A 22,279-nucleotide genomic window follows, 5' to 3' on the forward strand; every position below is an offset into this window, starting at 1 on the left:
GCTTCGCAACAAATGCTAAACGAACTTCTCTAGGCAAGAAACGCAAGAGAAGGAAAAGACCTACAAGAACAAACCCAAAACAATTAAGTAAATGGTAATAGGAACATACATATCGATAATTACCTTAAATGTAAATGGATTAAATGCTTCCACTAAAAGACACAGACTGGCTGAATGGATACAAAAACAAGACCCATATATATGCTATCTACAAGGGACTCACTTCAGACCTAGGGACACATACAGTCTGAAAGTGATGGAATAGAACAACATATTCCATTCAAAGCGAAATCAGAAGAAAGCTAGAGTGGCAATTCTCATATCAGACAAAATAGACTTTAAAATAAAAACTATTACAAGAGATAAAGAAGGACACTACATAATGATCAAGGGATCGATTCGTGAAGAAGTTATAAAAATTGTAAATATTTATGCACCCAATATAGGAGCACCTCAATACACAAGGCAAATAATAACAGCCATAAAAGGGGAATTCGACAGTAACTCAATCATTGTAGGGGACTTTAACACCCCACTTTCACCAAAGGCCAGATCATCCAAAATGCAAATAAATAAGGAAACACAAGTTTTAAATGATACATTAAATAAGATGGACTTAATTGATATTTACAAGACATTCCATCTAAAAACAGCAGAATACACTTTTTTCTCAAGTGCTCATGGAACATTCTCCAGGATACATCATGTATTAGGTCACAAATCCAGCCTTGGTAAATTTAAGAAAATTGAAATCATATCAAGTATCTTTTCCTACTACAATGCTTTGAGACTAGATATCAATTACAGGAAAAGATCTGTAAAAAATACAAACACATGGAGGCTAAACAATGCACTACTTAATAACGAAGTGATCACTGAAGAAATCAAAGAGGAAATCAAAAAATACTTAGAAACAAATGACAATGGAGACAAGATGACCCAAAACCTATGGGATGCAGAAAAAGCAGTTCTAAGAGGGAACTTAAAGCAATGCAATCCTATGTCAAGAAACAGAAAATATCTCGAATAAACAACCTAAGTTTGCATCTAAAGCAATTAGAGAAAGAAGAACAACAACAAAAAAAAACCCAAATTTAACAGAAGGAAAGAAATCATAAAGATCAGGTGATAAATAAATGAAAAAGAAAGGAAGGAAACGATAACAAAGATCAATAAAACTAAAAGCTTGTTCGTTGAGAAGATAAATAAAATTGATAAACCATTAGCCAGACTCATCAAGAAAAAAAGGGAGAAGACTCAAATCAATAGAATTAGAAATGAAAAAGGAGATATAACAACTGACACTGCAGAAATACAGATTACTAGAGATTACAACAAGCAAGTGTATGCCAATAAAATGGACAACCTGGAAGAAGTGGACAAATTCTTAGAAATGCACAAGCTGCCAAGACTGAACCAGGAATAAATAGAAAATATGAACAGACCAATCACAAGCACTGAAATTGAAACTGTGATTAAAAATCTTCCAACAAACAAAAGCCCAGGAAAAGATGGCTTCACAAGCAAATTCTATCAAACATTTAGAGAAGAGGTAACACCTATCCTTCTCAAACTCTTCGGAAAGATAGCAGAGGGAGGAACACTTTGAAACTCATTCTATGAGGCCACAATAACACTGATACCAAAACCAGACAACGATGTCATAAAGATAGAAAACTACAGGCCAATATCACTGATGATCATAGATGCAAATATCCTCAACAAAATACTAGCAAACAGAATCCAGCAGCACATTAAAAGGGTCATACACCATGATGAATTGGGGTTTATCCAAGAATGCAAGGATGCTTCAATATATGCAAATCAATCAATGTGATGCACCATATCAACAAACTGAAGAAGAAAAAACATATGATCATCTCAATAGATGCAGAGAAAGCTTTTGACAAAATTCAACACCATTTATGATAAGAATCCTGGAGAAAGTAGGCATAGAGGGAACTTTCTTCAACATAATAAAGGCCATATATGACAAACCCACAGCCAGCATCATTTTCAATGGTGCCAAACTGAAACCATTTCCACTAAGATCAGGAACAACACAAGGTTGCTCACTCTCACCACTCTTATTCAACCTAGATTTGGAAGTTCTAGCCACAGCAATCAGAGAAAAAAAAGAAATAAAATGAATCCAAATAGGAAAAGAAGAAGTAAAGCTGTCACTGTTTGCAGATGATATGATACTATACATGGAGAATCCTAAGGATGCTACCAGAAAACTACTAGAGCTAATCAATGAATTTGTTAAAGTAGCAGGATACAAAATTAATGCACAGAAATCTCTGGCATCCTTATACACTAATGATGAAAAATCTGAGAGTGAAATTAAGAAAACACTCCCATTTACCATTGCAACAAAAAGAATAAAATATCTAGGAATAAACCTACCTAAGGAGACAAAAGACCTGTATGCAGAAAACTATAAGACACTGATGAAAGAAATTAAAGATGATACAAATAGGTGGAGAGATATACCATGTTCTTGAATTGGAAGAATTGACACTGGGAAAATGACACTACTACCCAAAGCAATCTACAGATTCAATGCAATCCCTATCAAGCTACCACTGGCAATTTTTACAAAACTAGAACAAAGAATTTTACAATTTTTATGGAAACACAAAAGACCCCGAATAGCCAAAGCAATCTTGAGCATGAAAAATGGAGGGGGAGAAATCAGGCTTCCTGACTGCAGACTATACTACAAAGCTACAGTAATCAAGACAGTATGGTAATGGCACAAAAACTGAAATATAGATCAATGGAACAGGATAGAAAGCTCAAAGATAAGCCCACACACATATGGTCACCTTATCTTTGATAAAGGAGGGAAGGATATACAGTGGAGAAAAGACAGCATTTTCAATAAGTGGTGCTGGAAAAACTGGACAGGTACATGTAAAAGCATGAAATTAGAACACTCCCTAAGACCATACACAAAAATAAACTCAAAATAGGTTAAAGACCTAAATGTAAGGCTAGACAGTATCAAACTCTTAGAGGAAAACATAAAATACTCTATGACATAAATCACAGCAAGATCCTTTTTGACCCACCTGAGAGAAATGGAAATAAAAACAGAAATAAACAAATGGGACCTAATGAAACTTAAGAGCTTTTGCACAGCAATGGATACCATAAAAAATACCAAAAGAAAACCCTCAGAATGGGAGAAAATATAGGCAAATGAAGCAACTGACAAAGGATTAATCTCCAAAATTTATAAGCAACACATGCAGCTCAATAACAGAAAAACAATCAACCCAATCGAAAAATGGGCAGAAGACCTAAATAGAAATTTCTCCAAAGAAGATAAACAGATTGGCAACAAACATACGAAAGAATGCTAGACATCATTAAACTTTAGCGAATTGCAAACCAAAACTACAATGAGATATCATCTCACACCAGTCAGAATGGCCATCATCAAAAACTCTAGAAACAATAAATGCTGGAGAGGGTGTGGAGAAAAAGGAACACTCTTCCACTGCTGGTGGGAATGTAAATTGATACAGCCACTATGGAGAACAGTATGGAGGTTGCTTAGAAAACTACAAATAGATCTGCCATACGACCCAGCAATCCCACTACTGGGCATATAATCTGAGAAAACCATAATTCAAAAATAGTCATGTACCACAATGTTCATTGTATCTCTATTTACAATAGTCAGGAGATGGAAGCAACCTAAGTGTCCATCATTGGATGAATGGATTAATAAGATGTGACACATATATACAGTGGAATATTACTAAAGCATAAAAAGAAATGAAACTGAGTTATTTGTAATGAGGTGGATAGACCTAGAGTCTGTCATGCAGAGTGAAGTAAGTCAGAAGGAGAAAAACAAATACTGTATGCTAACACATATATATGGAATCTAAGAAAAAAATGTCATGAAGAGATTAGTGGTAGGATGGGAATAAAACACAGACCTACTAGAACATGGACTTGAGGATATGGGGAGCGGGAAGGGTAAGCTGTGATGAAGTTAGAGAGTGGCATGGACATATATACACTACCAAATGTAAAATAGATAGCTAGTGGGAAGCAGCCGCATAGCACAGGGAGATCAGCTCTGTGCTTTGTGACCACCTAGACGGGTGGGATAGGAGGGTGGGAGGGAGGGATACGCAAGAGGGAACAGATATGGGAACATATGTATATGTATAACTTATTCACTTTGTTGTAAAGCAGATACTAACACACCATTGTAAAATAGTTATACTCCAATAAAGATGTTTAAAAAAAAAAAAGGAAAAGGTAGGTTTAAAAACATAAATAAATACGTAAAAAATCAGGTAAAATAAATGAGTGAACACTGATTAAGGATTTTGACAACCGAAAACTATGTACTATTGAAGGGTACCCACTATGCAACAGAGTAGATTGTTGCTATATGGGGAATAGAAGCCCACCATTAACAGTTTTTCATTTTTTAAAAGGCAAGCTGGAAAGTCATATTTAATATTAAACTCCGGATTTTTTAATTAATATAATTGTTTCAAAAATGTTTCAATAGCGCTAGTCAATGAAAACTCATATCTGGCTTGGATTTTGCCCAATGGCTTATAACCTGTTTTAAAATCATCTGCAATAAAAACTGTGTCTAAATATGAATCTCACTATGATTTTGAAATGAAAATTTAAAAATAAAAAAATCTTGAATGTGGAAAATAATAGTTGTGAGTGGTCGAGGGCAGAAATTTCAGTTTTATAATATGCAGGGTTACATTACAAAACATGTTTAAACCCCAATTCTCTACTCTCTTTTATTTTGGCAAAATTTTGTTCGTGGTGTTAAAATATTATCCTGAGTATTATTTAATTCTCCTAAGGGAAAACAAATTAAGTTCGCAAATTGTAGATATGGGATGTTGATTACTAGATTAACTTAGGCATTGAAATTGTTTCAAAGATTTTGTTCTTGTATTGGAAGAATCAACTTTGTGAAAATGACTCTACTACTGAAAGCAATCTACAGATTCAATGCAATGCCTTTGAAACTACCCCTGACACTTTTCACAGAACTAGAACAAAAAATTTCACAATTTGTATGGAAACACAAAAGACCTCGAATAGCCAAAGCAATCTTGAGAATGAAAAATGGAACTGGAGGAATCAGGCTCTATGACTTCAGAGAATACTACAAAGCTACAGTAATCAAGACAGTATGATACTGGCACTAAAACAGAATTTTAGATCAATGGAGCAGGGTAGAAAACCCAGAGATAAAACCACACACATATGGTCACCTTATCTTTGATAAAGGAGGGAAGGACATACAGTGGAGAAAAGACAGCCTTTTCAATAAGTGGTGCTGGGAAAACTGGACAGCTACATGTAAAAGTATGAAATTAGAACACTCCCTAACACCATACACAAAAATAAGCTCAAAATGGATTAAAGACCTGAATGTAAGGCCAAAACTATCAAACTCTTAGAGAAAAACATAGGCAGAACACTCTATGACATAAATCGCAGCAAGATCCTTTTAGACCCACCTCCTAGAGAAATGGAAATAAAAACAAAAATAAACAAATGGGACCTAATGAACCTTAAAAGCTTTTGCACAGCAAAAGAAACCATAAACAAGACCAAAATACAACCTTCAGAGTGGGGAGAAAATATTTGCAAATGAAGCAACTGACAAAGGATTAATCTCAAAAATTTACAGGCAGCTCATACAGCTCAATAACAAAAAAACAAACAACCCAATCCAAAAATGAGCCAAAGACCTAAATAGACAGTTCTTCAAAGAAGATATACACATTGCTAACAAACACATGGAAGAATCCTCAACATCATTAATCATAGAGAAATGCAAATCAAAACTACACTGAGATATCATCTCACACCGGTCAGATTGGCCATCATCAAAATCTCTAGAAACATTATATGCTGGGGAGGGTGTGGAGAAAAGGGAACACTCTTGCACTGCTGGTGGGAATGTAAATTGATATAGCCACTATGGAGAACAGTAGGGAGGTTCCTTAAAAAACTACAAATAGAACTACCATATGACCCTGCAATCCCACTACTAGGCATATACCCTGATAAAACCATAATTCAAAAAGAGTCATGTACCAAAATGTTTACTGCTGCTCTATTTATGATAGCCAGGACATGGAAGCAACCTAAGTGTCCATCAAAAGATGAATGGATAAAGAAGATGTGTCACATATATACAATGGAATATTACTCAGCCATAAAAAGAAATGAAACTGAGTTATTTGTAATGAGGTGGATAGAACTGGAGTCTGTCATACAGAGTGAAATAAGTCAGAAGGAGAAAAACAAATACCGTATGCTAACACACATATATGGAATCTAAGAAAAAAAAAATGTCATGAAGAAATTAGTGGTAGGACGGGAATAAAACAAAGACCTACTAGAGCATGGACTTGAGGATATGGGGATGGGGAAGGGTAAGCTGTGATGATGTGAGAGAGTGGCAGGGACATATACACACTACCAAATGTAAATTAGATAGCTAGTGGGAAGCTGCCGCATAGCACAGGGAGTTCACCTCTGTGCTTTGTGACCACCTAGAGGGGTGGGATAGGGAGGGTGGGAGGGAGGGTGACGCTAGAGGGAAAAGATATGGGAACATATGTATATGTATAACTGATTCACTTTGTTGTAAAGGAGAAACTAACACACTATTGCAAAACAGTTATACTCAAATAAAGATGTTAAAAAAAAAAAAAAAACTACAATGAGATATCAACTCACACCAGTCAGAATGGTCATCTTCAAAACATCTAGAAAGAATCAATGCTGGAGAGAGTGTGGAGGAAAGGGAACACTCTTGTACTGCTGGTGGGAATGTAAATTGATACAGCCACTATGGAGAACAGTATGGAGGTTCCTTAGAAAACTAAAAATAGAACTACCATATGAGCCAGGAATCCACCTACTGGACATATACCCTGAGAAAACCATAATTCAAAAAGAGTCATGTACCAAAATGTTCATTGCAGCTCTATTTGCGATAGCCAGGACATGGAAGCAACCTAAGTGTCCATCAAAAGATGAATGGATAAAGAAGATGTGGCACATATATACAATGGAATGTTACTCAGCCATGAAAAGAAGTGAAACTGAGTTATTTGTAATGAGGTGGATAGACCTGGAGTCTGTCATACAGAGTGAAGTAAGTCAGAAGGAGAAAAACAAATACCGTATGCTAACACATATATATGGAATCTAAGGGAAAAAATGTCATGAAGAGATTAGTGGTAGGTCGGGAATAAAACAGACCTACTAGAGCATGGACTTGAGGATATGGGCAGGGGGAAGGGTAAGCTGTGCTGAAGTGAGAGAGTGTCATGGACATATATACATTACTAAATATAGATTAGATAGCTAGTAGGAGGCTGCTGCATAGCACAGGGAGATCAACTCTATGCTTTGTGACCACCTAGAGGGGTGGCATAGGGTGGGTTGGAGGGAGGGTGATGAAAGAGGGAAGAGATATGGGAGCATATGTATATGTATACCTGATTCACTTTGTTGTAAAGCAGAAACTAACACAGCATTGTAAAACAGTTATACTCCAATAAAGATGTTAAAAATATACCATATGATTGTACCCTTATTAAAGGTAGCTTTTGTACATTAAAAAAAATAGATGTGGCACATATATACAATGGAATATTACTCAGCCATAAAAATAAATGAAATTGAGTTATTTGTAGTGATGTAGCTGGACCTAGTTTCTATCCTGCAGAGTGAAGTAAGTCAGAAAGAGAAAAACAAATACCATATGCTAACACATATATATGCAATTTAAGGAAAAAAAATGGTCATGAAGAACCTATAGGTAAGACGGGAATAAAGACACAGACCTACTAGAGAATGGACTTGAGGATATGGGGAGGGAGAAGGGTAAGCAATGACAAAGTAAGAGAGTGGCATGGACATATATACACTACCAAATGTAAAATAGATAGCTAGTGGGAAGCAGCCACATAGCACAGCGAGATCTCCTCAGTGGTTTGTGACCACCTAGAGGGTTGGGATAAGGAGGGTAGGATGGAGGGAAATGCAAGAGGGAAGAAATATGGGAACATAAGTTTATGGGTAACTGATTCACTTTGTTATAAAGCAGAAGCTAACACAACATTGTAAAGCAATTATACTCCAATAAAGGTGTTAAAAATAAGTAAAGTATTTGTAGCTGGAAAAATAAAAAAAGAAATTAGTATTGACAGGAAAGCCTCCTTATCCCAGGTGGCCTGGGACTCCCTCCTCTCACTGAGATACACCCAGTAGCCAGTCTGGGGACACCCTTTCTCTCCCTTTAGGCACCAATGGTAAGGATAAGTTGGACCCCTGATGACATCAGATAAACTGAGCAGAACAGGGAAACACTGCAGATTATGAAAATTAAACTGTTTTTGGAAGCACAGCCCAGAAAAGTCATCCAGGTCTCACATTCTAAACATAAATAGAGTGAATACCTACTAAAATTAAAATTTTAAATACAGCCCAGAATTTCCTTACATAGTAGATAAAATATCCAGGATATAGTAAAAAATTGCTGATTACACAAAATCCAATAAAATTACAACTTGAACACGAAAAGACAACTAACTGATGCCTGCTTCGAGATGAATCACTTGTTGGTGAGAATGTAAATTGGTACAGCTACTATGGAAAACAGTATTGAGGTTCCTCAAAGAACTAAAAGTGCAACTACCATATAATCCATCAATCCTATTTCTGGATGTATATCCAAAGGAATTGAAATCTGGAACTCGAAGAGGTATCTAGACTCCCTTGTTCTTTTCAGTATTACTCACAGTAGCCAGGATATTGAAGCAACCTCAATGTCCATTGACTGATAAATGGATACAGAAAACGTGATATGTACATACAACGAGATATTTTTCAGCCTTAACAAAGGAAACAAATCATGCCTGTGTGAAAACATGGCCAACCTGCAGGACATTATGTTAAGTTAAATAAGCCAGACAATGAAGGACAGGTACTGCATAATACCATTTATATGAATAATCTTAAGTAGTCAAACTCATAGAAGCAGAGAGTAAAATGGTAGTCGACAGAGGCTGTGGGGAGGGGGAAACAGGGTGATATTAGTCAAAAGATACAAAGTTTCATTTATATGAGATGGATAATTCCTGTTGATATAGTGTACAACATACTGTCTATAGTTAACTATACTGTATTGTACACTTAAAATTTTGCTAAGAGAGTAAATCTTATATTAAGTGTTATCATCACTGTCCTCATCATCATCATAAAGAAGGTGGGAGGAAATTTTTGCAGGTTATGGGTAAGTTTATGGCATAGATTGTGGTGATTGTTTCATGGGTGTATACTCATCTCCAAACTTAGCAAGTTTTAGACATTAAATATGTACAACTTACTGTATGTCAATCAAACTTCAATAAAGTTATTTTAAGAATTCTCCATGCCCAGATGATTTCACTGGAGATTTCTACCAAACATATAAAGAATTAACAAATTTTACACAATCTCTCCCAGGAAGTAAAAGTGAAGGGGAATTATTTATAGCTGATTTTATGAGGCCAGTATTATCTTGACACCAAAACCAGAGAAACACATACAAAAAAGAAAACCACACACCAATATCTCTCATGAACTTAGGTCCAAAAGTCCTAAAAAATATGAGCAAGCCTGATTCAAAAATATATAAAAAGTGATACACTCTAATACCAAGAGGGAGTTATTCCAGGTGTGTATGGCTGTTTTACCATTTGAAAATCAATATAGTACACCGTATCAATAAATTACAGAAAAAAATCATATGATTTTATCAAATGACAAAGAAGACAGCATTTGACAAAATCTATGTATCACTTGTTGAGATAAATACTCTTGGCTAGTAGGAAATAGAGAAAACCTTACTCAATTTAATAAAGGCCTCTAAAAAAAAACCTACAGTTAACATCATAATTAAAGCACGTTCATTGAAAAAAATCTATGAAATTGATTAACTCTATGAAGATTGACAAAAATAAGAGATAAGATACCAATAAACATTATCAGAAAGATATGATGCAATATTTTTCCCCTAAGATGGCACAAGGTACAGAAGACTGTTCTTAGTATTTTCTTTAACACAATACTGGAAATTCTAGCCAGAATAATAAGGCAGAAAAATAAATAAAAGGCAGTTTGGTAAGCAAAAAAGGAAAATATCTCTATTTGCATATGACATGATGGTCAACATAGAAAATCCCAAGTAATATACAGAAATCTCCTAGTTTATGAAAGTTTACCAAGACTATTAAGAAACTTTACCAAGACTGCAGGGTCAACATGAAAGCACAAAAAGCAATTATATTCCTAAATATGAACAGTGAGAATGTAGAAACAAAATTTTAAAATAAAATAGCATTTATAAAGTTAGGTGTACAACTAAAAAAAAAACCTACACAGGATCTGTATGTTGAAAACTATCAAATGGTTATAAAAGATTTCCAAGAATATCTAAATAAATAGATAGACATATCATGTTCATGGAGTGAAAGAGTCAACATAGTAAATATGACAATTCTCCACAAATTCATGCAGGTTCAATGCAATTTCCATAAAATTCTAAGAAAGTTTTGTTTTCTTTTGTTTTTCTTTAGAGTCCAGGGGTTAGTGCAGTAAACTAAATAGAGAATTACAATAATGTATAATGTATGTTACAATAGGAGACAAAAACTGTGCTATGGAAACATATAATAGGTTTTGGTGAGGATTCTAGAAAAAGCTTCCAAGAAGTGATGTCCAAAATGAGATCTTGGAAATAAGTGAAATTTAGCCATGCAAAGTAAACAGGAGCTAGAATAAAGAGGTAGATAACCCCCTAATAAAAACTATCTAATGACCTACGTCTTAGAATAAAACCTAAAATTTCTACCATGTCTTTTAAGGTCCTATGTAGTTTGAGTCATTCAAACTTCTCTCACCTTATCTCAGATATTTCCTCATTTAGTGCTCTCTAGATATACTGTCTTCAGTATGCAACTGTACAACAAGCACAGTTCTACTTCAGGGCCTTGACGTTTCCTGTTTGCTCTGCCTATAACATTCTTTCTCAAGATATTTGCATGTTTGCTCCTTTACCTCACTCAAGTCTCATAAGTTCTCTTACCAAACAAAACTTTTGTTATTAAATACTCAAAAGTAGCAATCCCTTTATTTCCTTATCCTCTTGGTTACTTACCTTCTATTCTTATATGTATTCTCATTTACTTTTGTCATAGGTAATATAAATTAAGTTATTTAATTACTGCCCTCCCCACCCCTAGCTATAAACTCTAAAAGAACAGAGGCTTTTTGTTAACAGCTGTGTCCTCAACACCAGAAAAGTGTCTGGAACATAATAAATAAGTTAATGAGTGGAATAAAGAAGTTAATTAGTGGAATAAACAAGTTAATGAATAAACACAGAATAAACAAGTTAATGAATGGCCCAGTATATACACAAAATAAACAAGTTAATGAATAAGAATAAAAACTATTTTGATGTTCCTGGTACAAATTTATTTCATTGTATTTATCACATTGCAATATACTTGTGCTTGCATATATAGTCGGCCCTCCATAACCAAGGTTCACAACTGGTTTCAACCAACCATGGATGGATCAACAGAGTCTACTGTACTATACCTTTTTACATAAGGGACTTGAGCATCCATGATTTTGGTCCTGGTGCCAATCCCTGTGGGAGATTGGGGGATGACTGTATACATATATGTCTTACAGTAAATTGTGAATTCTTTAAGGGTAGCTATCCAGTCTTATCCATTTTTTATCCCCTGCTTATGTCTTAACACAAAGCATGGCACAGAAATGTTCAAATATATAAAAATGTTCAAATATATGAGTAAAATTAAAGGTTCTTACAGTGAATATTCATAAGTCCACCATCAAGAGATTATCATTAACATTTTATTAAAATTTTCTCATTACATATCTTTCCATCTATCTCAGCTTATCTTATTTTTTGAAAAACTTCAAAATAAATTTCAGGTATCAATATACTTCTTAAATACTTCTACATGTATATCCTTATGTAGGTATAAATATTTATTTATGGTTCTTTAAATTGTTATCTAAAATTTATATACTATAAAATGCACAAATTTTAAATGGCATTTGCTGAGCTTTAACAAATGCATCTACTAATGTAATGTAGATATTATAATCACCCCAGAAAGTTCCCTAATTCCCTTCCTTAGTCAATATTGCCCATACTCTCAGAGAGGCAACCACTGTTTGATTTTTTTAAAATATATTACTGTAGCCTATTTTAGAAGCTCATATAGATTCCATCATACAGTTTATACTATTTTGTGTAAGGCCTCTTTCACTTGGAATGATATTATGCCTAAAATTAATTTTAAAATATTCAGAAATGGTCGTGCATTCAGGCATTTGACAGAGGGAAATTAATTATCTCTTTGGGGTTACTAACCTTTATAGCAGACTACCAAAATAATATGACTAGTAAATTTCCACGGAAAATAAGTAAATTTCAAAAGTCACTAAAGTCACACACAGATAACAGGATACCATGAGGAAGAACCAACAAAAGTCAAATGCAGTAGAGAAAAATCAACAGAAGCATCATATGTTAAAATGATCAGACACAAACATAAACTAGTGACTTTTATTGTACCTAAATTATTCAAAAACAAGTTAGAAAATATATGTGGGATACAAGAAATAGTAAAAAAGGAGCAGACCTATTTTAAGGTGCCATCATCAAGATGGAGGACTAGGAGGTCCCAAAGCTCATCTCCCCTACAAAAACAATAAATAAAAAACTACAAACTGATAAAAATAGCTCAGAGAAAGCTCTGGACTATAATGAAGAAGCAGAAAAAAACCCAGTGAAGCTCAAAAACTGCATAGAAAAGAAGTGTTGGTGATATGGAGAAAAGGAAACCTATACACTGTTGGTGGGAATGTCAACTGGTACAGCCATTATGAAAAACAGTATGGCAGTTCCTTAAAAATTAAAAATAGAACTACCATATATTCAGCAATCCCACTCTTGGGTATATATCTGATAGAATTTAAATCAGTATCTCCAACAGATATATTCACATCCATATTCATTGCAACATTATTCACAATAGTCAAGACATGAAAATTATCTAAATGTCTTTTATGGATGAATGGAGAAAGGAAATGTGATACATATAAAATGAAATATTATTCAGCCATAATAAAGAAGAAAATATTGCCTATGCAACAGCATGGATGAAAGTAGAGGACATTATATTAAGTAAAATAAACAAGACAGGGAATGACAAGTACTCTAAGGTATCACTTATATTTGGAATCTACCAAAAAAAAATCAAAAGACTGATTCTAATAAACAGAGAATAGAATGGTGGTTGCAAGTGGGGAAATGGGGAAATGGGGTAATATTGGTCAAAGGGTACAGACTTTCAGTTATAAGAAGTATAATGTCTGAGGACCTAATGTGCAGCATGGTGACTATGGTTAACAATATGGTATTGTATACTTGAAAGTTTCTGAGAGTAGATCTTAAGCATACTCACCACACACACAAAAATGAGTTAACTATGTGAGGTGAGGGATGTGCTAATTACAACGAACTTGGTAATCATTCCATACTGTACATATATATCAAAACATCACATTGTATACTTCAAATGTGTAAAATTATATTTGTCACTTTTCTCAATAAAGTTAAAATAAATAAATAATGAGAAAATATGAGCAAATTTGAAAGAGAAAAGAACAAATGGAAAATACTTATTTTTGAATTTCAAAATAGAATGCAAAAAGTCTTTCTTGTAATTGGGAAATTGTTAATTCAGATCAAAATCATTTTTTGAGGTCAACTAAGTATGCTAAATGAAATTTATTATAAAGCATACTCAGAGGTAACATAGAGTTTACAAATAGTGAGATATTATTGGGACAAAATCCAAGAGGAGATAGTAACCATGGTGTTAAATCTAGTCTTCAAAGTTACTTTTTGCTCTGAAGATATTGTATAATCTTGAAAAAACAGCTGCTAATGTGAATTATGCTTTTGGTGACCTTACAAGACTAGGGAAATCAATAAAAACCTAGGGTTCACAAGAGTATTGGACTCTAAAACAACCTTACATTTCATGCAGCTACCCCTAAGGGCCATAAATCAGTGGTAAGTGGGAGCTGAAAGTCAATAATTCCTCATAAAATTTTGTAGTCCATCTTCACATCATCAGGATGCTCTGGATCAGTAGCACTGCCAGTATTGTGAGAGAAGCAAATGAAAATTATCTCTGGAGGAAAATACAATAATCCTAAAACTCAAATGATTTCTATAAATATAATATCATTTGAGAGGACCATTGCAAAATAGAAACGTGGTACTTCTTGTTCAAAAATTATTAAGAATTTTGAAATGGCAACAGCAGAACATTAGACCAAGTGTGGGGCTCTTAAACAACTATACAGGCTATACACCTGTGAAGCTGATCATATCCATAAGTAATAGATAAACACCCATAAAATTGTAGGTACCAGAATGGTGAAACACAGATTATAAAATTATTCTACTAGCCAAGTTTAAATAAATATAAGCCACTATTTAAAATTGTGACAATGACCTGGAAACTACAAAAGGTGTCATAAAAATATCTGAAAATGACCATATAGGAATTTGGTAATTGAACACTAGAGTGACCAAAATTAATGATCAGGTTTAACAGATAATTATACAAAGCTGTGGAGAGAATTGTTGACATAGAACATAGATCAGAAAAATTACTAAAAATGTACAATTAAGAGAAGAAAAAAATAGAAAATACAGATAAAAGGGCAATATCCATAAAGCAAAGAGTGAGAAGGTCTATTTTATATTTAATTGGAGTTCCAGAAGAATGGCAGAAGAAAATGGAATACAGAAAATAATTAGAGTGTAAAAGCTAAAATATCCCAGAACACAATATATTTTTTCAGGAAGCCTAATGAATCCCAAACAGGATATATAGAGAGAAATGTATACCCTTCTGGTTAATAATGGTGCATAAAAACTACCCCCAAATTTAGTGATTTCATACATTTACTGAGTGAATTCAAATGATGTCATATATACAATGTACATAAACTAGTACCTGACATGTAGTTAACCCTCAAAAAAGTATTAGCTCTGTAATATATTTCATACATGCTTTTTGACTTGGTTGTGAAGTCATGGCAAATAATTGTCAATCCCCCTTTGTGGGCAGTTTGCTAAACTCCCATCCCAATCACATAATTTATTAAGTTCTAACTCTCTATGTCCATTATTTACACATCTCAACTCCTCTTATTGGGGTCCCATTTTTGGAGGCTACTAAGCATATACCTCAACCACCCTCCTTTGCTCTCAATCTCCAGGACCAGGTATTAGACAAGTAGGGACAGCACCTGTGTCCCAAAGCTCTCAAAAATATTCAAATTAGCCAGTCCACTGGGAGCCTGAGAAACCTAAGTAAACCCCATCCTGCTTGCCGTATATAAGCCGTTCCCTACAGCTCTAGCTTCACACTACCCTGTCCCCATGGCCTGTGTGGCCATGAAGGACAGATTTCTTTCATTTGAAGTAACATACATAACAAATAATTCTGTCTTTAATCTATAAAGAGGGTATGTTGTATCCCACCATCAAAATTTTATTTAAATCTAAAACAACCTCTTACTGACATTATTTATTTACTAGACCCATACACATAAATTATATTAAATGGTGTTTGAGTGGCCTAAATATCAATAAGGTATTTTATTTGAAAAGATTATCTCGGGATCCATTTATGTCTTGAAAATAAAGTATTACATATCTAATTATTGGTATCATCTTTAGTGAAGTCATCCTTCAATTGTATTCAGATTCGTAACTCTCTTGAGATAGCACAAGAAATTTATGCAATTCAGAGAAAAATGAAGCAACGTATCAAATGCGAGAATTTTTGTGTGAACTTAAAAACTTTTTAGTTATTACTAATTTGAAGTTCTGAGCATGACAGGTTATAAAAGTCAAATAGTATAAGCTTAAAAACAGGGATTTGCAAAGGCAGTGTACACATTATATCTTGATCTTATGTCCCTGTCATCACTTTGTGTTGATGTTGGCATTGATTTTTTCTGTAATTTTAGGGCAAATTAAACTTCATTTTGGTTTTAATATGTCCTTTCACTTTTCTATATTATTTTCTTAAACTTATTCACTGCAGAAAAAAATGTGGCTTTTAATTTAAAGGAAAAAAGATTTACCAAATCAAAAAGTAATTTGGAATCACGACTAACTTTTCCTCAGATTTAAATGGCCTGAAAGTCAGAAAAATTAAAGTACATGTATGGATGGTTCCTATAATAGGAAACAGAAATTCACTAATAACCAAATTCAGGTAATACAGCAATCATTACAAGAAGAATACTAAAATGAGGTCATTGTTCCAATAATCCAGTGTATTTGAAAATTTTCAGAACTTACAATCTTTTACGCAGAATATAGTTTAGGTGGCCTTATTTCATTTAAAATCAATTGTATTTAAACTTTCAAGAAGGCATTAATTGTATCTCTTTCTTAATAAAAATGATGAGCTATGTTAGTTTTCTGTCTCCTCTTAAGAGATTATGGCAACATGTCATTCAAGGTGATCTAAGCACTTCTTTTAATTATAAGATTAAAGTAGCTCAAATGCATAATTAAATCATATCAAACTGAACTATTTTCCTCTTGGCTCAACAGGTGTACTACTTTGTTTGTATAAGTTTATCTTCCTTTCTTTTAAGAAGGAAATTTTTGAAAAATTATGTACAAACCAAGCTAGTTTTTATTTATTTGAAATTGCTTTAAAGAACTCAATTGTGATGGTTGTGCTATGATATTGAAAGATGTTTTGACAAAAAATAGAGGATTTGGTTCGCATTTTTTGTTATATACTTGAAATTCTGATTTTACTTAAAGTGGTATGGATATGATTTCTTGAATATATAGTTCCCATTACACTCTTTTTTTATAATATACCAATGAAATATTAATGAGGATGCAACTGCATCTGTATCCTTAAGGTGTATAAAAGCATATGGCTAATGTACTTATTCTCCCAAAGGGAGTATCATTGCTTCAACCATTAATTTTTGAAAGAAAATACAGAAATCTACCCAGAAGTATAATTATTTGTCATCAGACTTACTAAAACTTCTCTGTACACTTTACCAGTAATAACATACCAGGTTTGTGGAGTCAGAACTTTATATAATTTGGAGATCCCTGAGAAAAGATTTTGGCATTACTAAAACAAAATTAAGTACAAGGTATTTAAACAGCCTATTCAAGTGAGGGGTTCTGAAACTCAAGCTTTATTAATTTTACAGTAAATCTGCTTTTCTATGTTACTTTAAATAGAATCAAATTTTCTTAGTATTTGAAAAGCAAATGTGATTCTAATCTTTGATGTTTATAGTTTGAAAATTTTTTTTACTTAAAATAGTAACAATAAAGGAATCAAATAAACCAGATGAAAAATTAAAAGAGTATATGATGTGAGGAGGAGTGAGGAAGGGTCCTAAATGCTTCCATCAATTACTCTAAACTTCCTTTTTCCTTAACTTCACACCAGCAGTTGATAACTACCAGCTCAATGCAGTTCCCTGGTGCTTGCTCCAAATTCCACATTTTCCCTGCTTTGATTCATGCTAAATACTCTCCTTTTCATATTGGTGAGATCTTAGCTTTCTGGAGTGAATTCACCATACTCTTACATGGCAGACCTACATAAACATATACTTTTAAGTTTTAGATACTCAAACAATTGGATTTGTCTCAGAATAGTTGATGATTTTGATTTGGTTTTCAAAACTAAACTGTGACATACAGAAATTTTAAAATTATATTACTAACAAAAATAATCAAGTACTACAATGATTCCTGAATAAAAATGACAATTTATGTTTACACTTTGGTATCAATAATGAAAAGCCAAATTTATTTTTGGATTAAATTCTTGCATCTTCATGATTGCATTCAAGCAGCTAAAATTAGCTAGAGAAAAACAAACATCAATTCTAAAATATCTCACATTCAGTTCATAGCTTAATACTGATTTTCTGTTTGACTCTCTTTCAGGCCTATTCTTCACATTTCTGATTTGACTCTGTGTCTTGAAAGGCAGACACATGGGGAAGTTTTATGCTAGGTGGCTGCTGTTTGATTCTGGTCAATGGGAGGTACTGGCATTAGATAATGTCATGGAGGGAGAAAAGTTGAGATATTTTGTCCTAAATCACTCACAGCTTTGGTGGAACATCTTTGGCAGTTATTGTATCACCCCACTAATAAAACTTCTTCCAGGTGATTACTTCTTCATTGTTTCATATTTAATTAGTCCCCATTAGCATTATTTCCTGCTCTCATCATTTGGCAATATCTCTGGGTGGCATTCTAATTCCTTGGGATTTTTCTTAACACTGCCCAAACCTTTGCTTCATTTAAGTCTCTTCATTTGAACCATCTGTTGTAAAATCTGTTTCTCCATGTGTTTCTGCTATGATATTTAAACTATAAATTGGCTTTCAGTACTACACAGCATACCTATAATATTTTTCTGTTTAATTCATCATCATATTCTCTAAGTTGAATATTTTACAATATTTGCATTCTAATAGAATCCATAAGAATTATTCTTCTTTTATAGTCCCAGCTGATGATCTTGCTTTTTAATTCACTAAGAAAATAGAAGCAATGGAAAAATATATGCATATTATTCCACCACTTAAATCTAAAAATCTAATATTTATGATCCATATATTCTAATTCTCCTCTTGTTAAAAATAGAAAAATGGTCTCTGTACTTTTTTTCCAGCCATGTACTCCAATTATGGACTAAATCCAATCTGTTCCTGATAGTTTGCTGTATAATTTATTATCAAAATAAACTCTTTAAGAGTGTAAGAGGACCCTATTAATAATCACACCAGTACAATAGGCAAAACTGAAACAGACCTCACAAGGAGTATGCATGAATACCCTGCATCTTACCTGTTCAGTAATTTATCTCCTTTAATTTTCCCCTGACATACATAATTCTTTCTTTTTCCTTTTTACTGAAACATTCTCATGAACATAAAAATAAGCTGAAATAAGAGTGTGTTATCAGCAAATTGGCAGTATAGCAAGCCTCATACCCTCCTTCTTCCCACAGACACACAAATTTAACAACAATACCTAGATTAATTCCCTTTGAGAGAAATTCAGAAACCAGTTAAGAGGCTCCTGTACCCCAGTCAAACATGAAACCAGCCACACAAAGCTAGTATAAAAAGTTTGGAAGCCTCTCATTAAAAGAATTAAAAGAAAAAAAGATTAAGATGACATGATCATCTCAATAGATGCAGAAAAAGAATTGAGAAAATTTAATGTACTTTCATAATAAGAACCCACAATAAACTAAGAATAAAAGGAAATTACTTCAACATAATAAAGACCATACGTGAAAAGCCAACAGTTAACATCATGCTCAATGGTAAAAAATGAAGATATTTTCTCCTAAAATCGGAATAAGGTAAGGATGTTCACTATCACAACTTCTGTTCAATATAGTACTAGAAGTCCTATCCAGAACAATTAGGCAAGAAAAAGAAATAAAAACATACATATCATAAAGGAAGAAGTAAAATGATCTCTGCTCTCAAATCATAGAATCATATATATAGAAAACTCTAGGGGCTTCCCTGGTGGCACAGTGCTTGAGAGTTCACCTGCCAATGCAGGGACGACGAGTTTGTGCCCCAGTCTGGGTAGATCCCATATGCCACGGAGTTGCTAGGCCTGTGAGCCATGGCAGTTGAGCCTACGCGTCCAGCTCTGCAATGGGAGAGGCCACAACAGTGAGAGGCCCATGTACCACAAAAAAAAAAAAAAAAAAAAAAAAAAAATCAAAACAAAACAAAACAAAAAAACTCTAAAGATTCCACAAAGGAAGTGTTAGAATTAACAAATGGATTCAATTAAGTTGCAGGATACAAAATCAAATACAAAAAACCATTGCATTTCTATACACTAACAATGTACAACTAAAAAAGGAATTAGGAAAACAAGCCCATTTACAAAAGCATCAGAAATAATAAAATAGTAATAAACTTGACCAAGGAAGTGAAAGAATAGTGCATTAAGCACTATAAAACACTAGTGAAAGAAATTTAAAAGGACACATATATGAAATGATGCCCTGTGTTCATGGATTGGAAAACAATATTATTAAGATATTCATAGTAATCAAAGCAATCTAAAGATTCAATACAATCCCTACCAAAACCCCAGTGCTATTTTTTACAGAAATAGAAAGAAACATCCTAACATCCTAAAATTCATATGGAAACACAAAGGACCCAAAATAGACAAAGCTATCTTGAAAAAGAAAAACAAAACTGGAGGCCTCACACTTCCTGATTTTTAAACTACTAAAAATCTACAGTAATTAAGACATTATGGTACTGGCATAAAGATAGGCATATAGATCAATGGAACAGATTTGATGAAGCAAAAATATATCCATGCATATTCAGGAAACTGACCTTTAACAAGGGTTCCAAGAATAAACATCGAGAAAGAGATAGTCTCTTCAACATATGGTTTTGGAAAATCAAGATATCCACATGCAAAAGAATAAAATTGGACCCTTACATCACATCTTATATAGAAATCAACTCAAAAAGAATTGAAGCCTTAAACATGAGACCTGAAACTGTAAAATTATTAGAAGAAAACATAGGAAAAAATCTTCATGATATTGCTTTGTGTAATGATTTTTTCTGGATATGACACCAAAAGCATAGCAATGAAAGCAAAAATAGAAAGGTGAGATTGCATCAAACTAAAAATTTTCCACACAGAAAAGGAAACAATCAGCAAAATGAAAAGGCAACCTATAGAATGGAACAAAATATTTGCAAATCATATATCTGATAAGGTGCTAATATCCAAAATATACAAGGAACTCCTACAACTCAATAGCAAAAGTAAAAAGTAAAAGTAAAAACACACATATAACCCAATTGAAAAATAAGCAAAGAACCTGAATAGACATTTCTCAAAAGACACACAAATAGACCACAGGCATATGAAAAAATGTTCAACATCTCTAATTCTCAGGGAAATAAAAATTAAATACATGATGAGATATTTTCTCACAACTGTTAGGATGGCCATTATCAAAAGAAAAAAAAAAAGTGTTGTCAAGGATATAGAGAAATTAGAACCATTGTGCACTTTTGCTGGAAATGTAAATTGGTGCAGCTTCTTTGGAAAATATTATAGAAGTTCCTCAAAAAAATTAAAAATAGAATTACCATATGACCCAGATTCTACTTCTGGATATTTATGCAATGAAATTGAAATCAGGAACTCCAACAGATATTTGCATTTTTCTACTCACGGTAGCATTGTTCACAGTAGCCGAGAGGTTGCTGTAACCTCAATGGTCATCGATGTTTGAATGAATTATGAAAATGTGATATACACATTTAATGGAATATCATCCAGCTAAAATAAGAAGGGAATTGTGTTATGTGCGACAACATGGATGAACCTTGAAGACATTATACTAAGTGAAATAAGCTAATCACAGATGGACACATATTGCATTATTTAACTTACATGAGTTATCCAAACTAATCAGAAAGTAAATGATGGTTGTCCAGGACAAGACAAGGTTGCCCACTCTCACCACTCTTATTCAACATAGTTTTGGAAGTTCTAGCCACAGCAATCAGAGAAAAAAAAGAAATAAAATGAATCCAAATAGGAAAAGAAGAAGTAAAGCTGTCACTGTTTTCAGATGACATGATACTATACATAGAGAATCCTAAGGATGCTACCAGAAAACTACTAGAGCTAATCAATGAATTTGTTAAAGTAGCAGGATACAAAATTAATGCACATATATCTCTGGCATTCTTATACACTAATGATGAAAAGTCTGAGAGTGAAATTAAGAAAACACTCCCATTTACCATTGCAACAAAAAGAATAAAATATCCAGGAGTAAACCTACCTAAGGAGACAAAAGACTTGTATGCAGAAAACTATAAGACACTGATGAAAGAAATTAAAGATGATACAAATAGGTGGAGAAATATACCATGTTCTTGGACTGGAAGAATCAACATTGTGAAAATGACTCTACTACCCAAAGCAATCTACAGATTCAATGCTATCCCTATCAAATTACAACTGGCATTTTTTACAGAACTAGAACAAAAAATT

Source organism: Kogia breviceps, chromosome X, assembly GCF_026419965.1.
Source record: "Kogia breviceps isolate mKogBre1 chromosome X, mKogBre1 haplotype 1, whole genome shotgun sequence".
Classification (NCBI taxonomy): Eukaryota; Metazoa; Chordata; class Mammalia; order Artiodactyla; family Physeteridae; genus Kogia; species Kogia breviceps.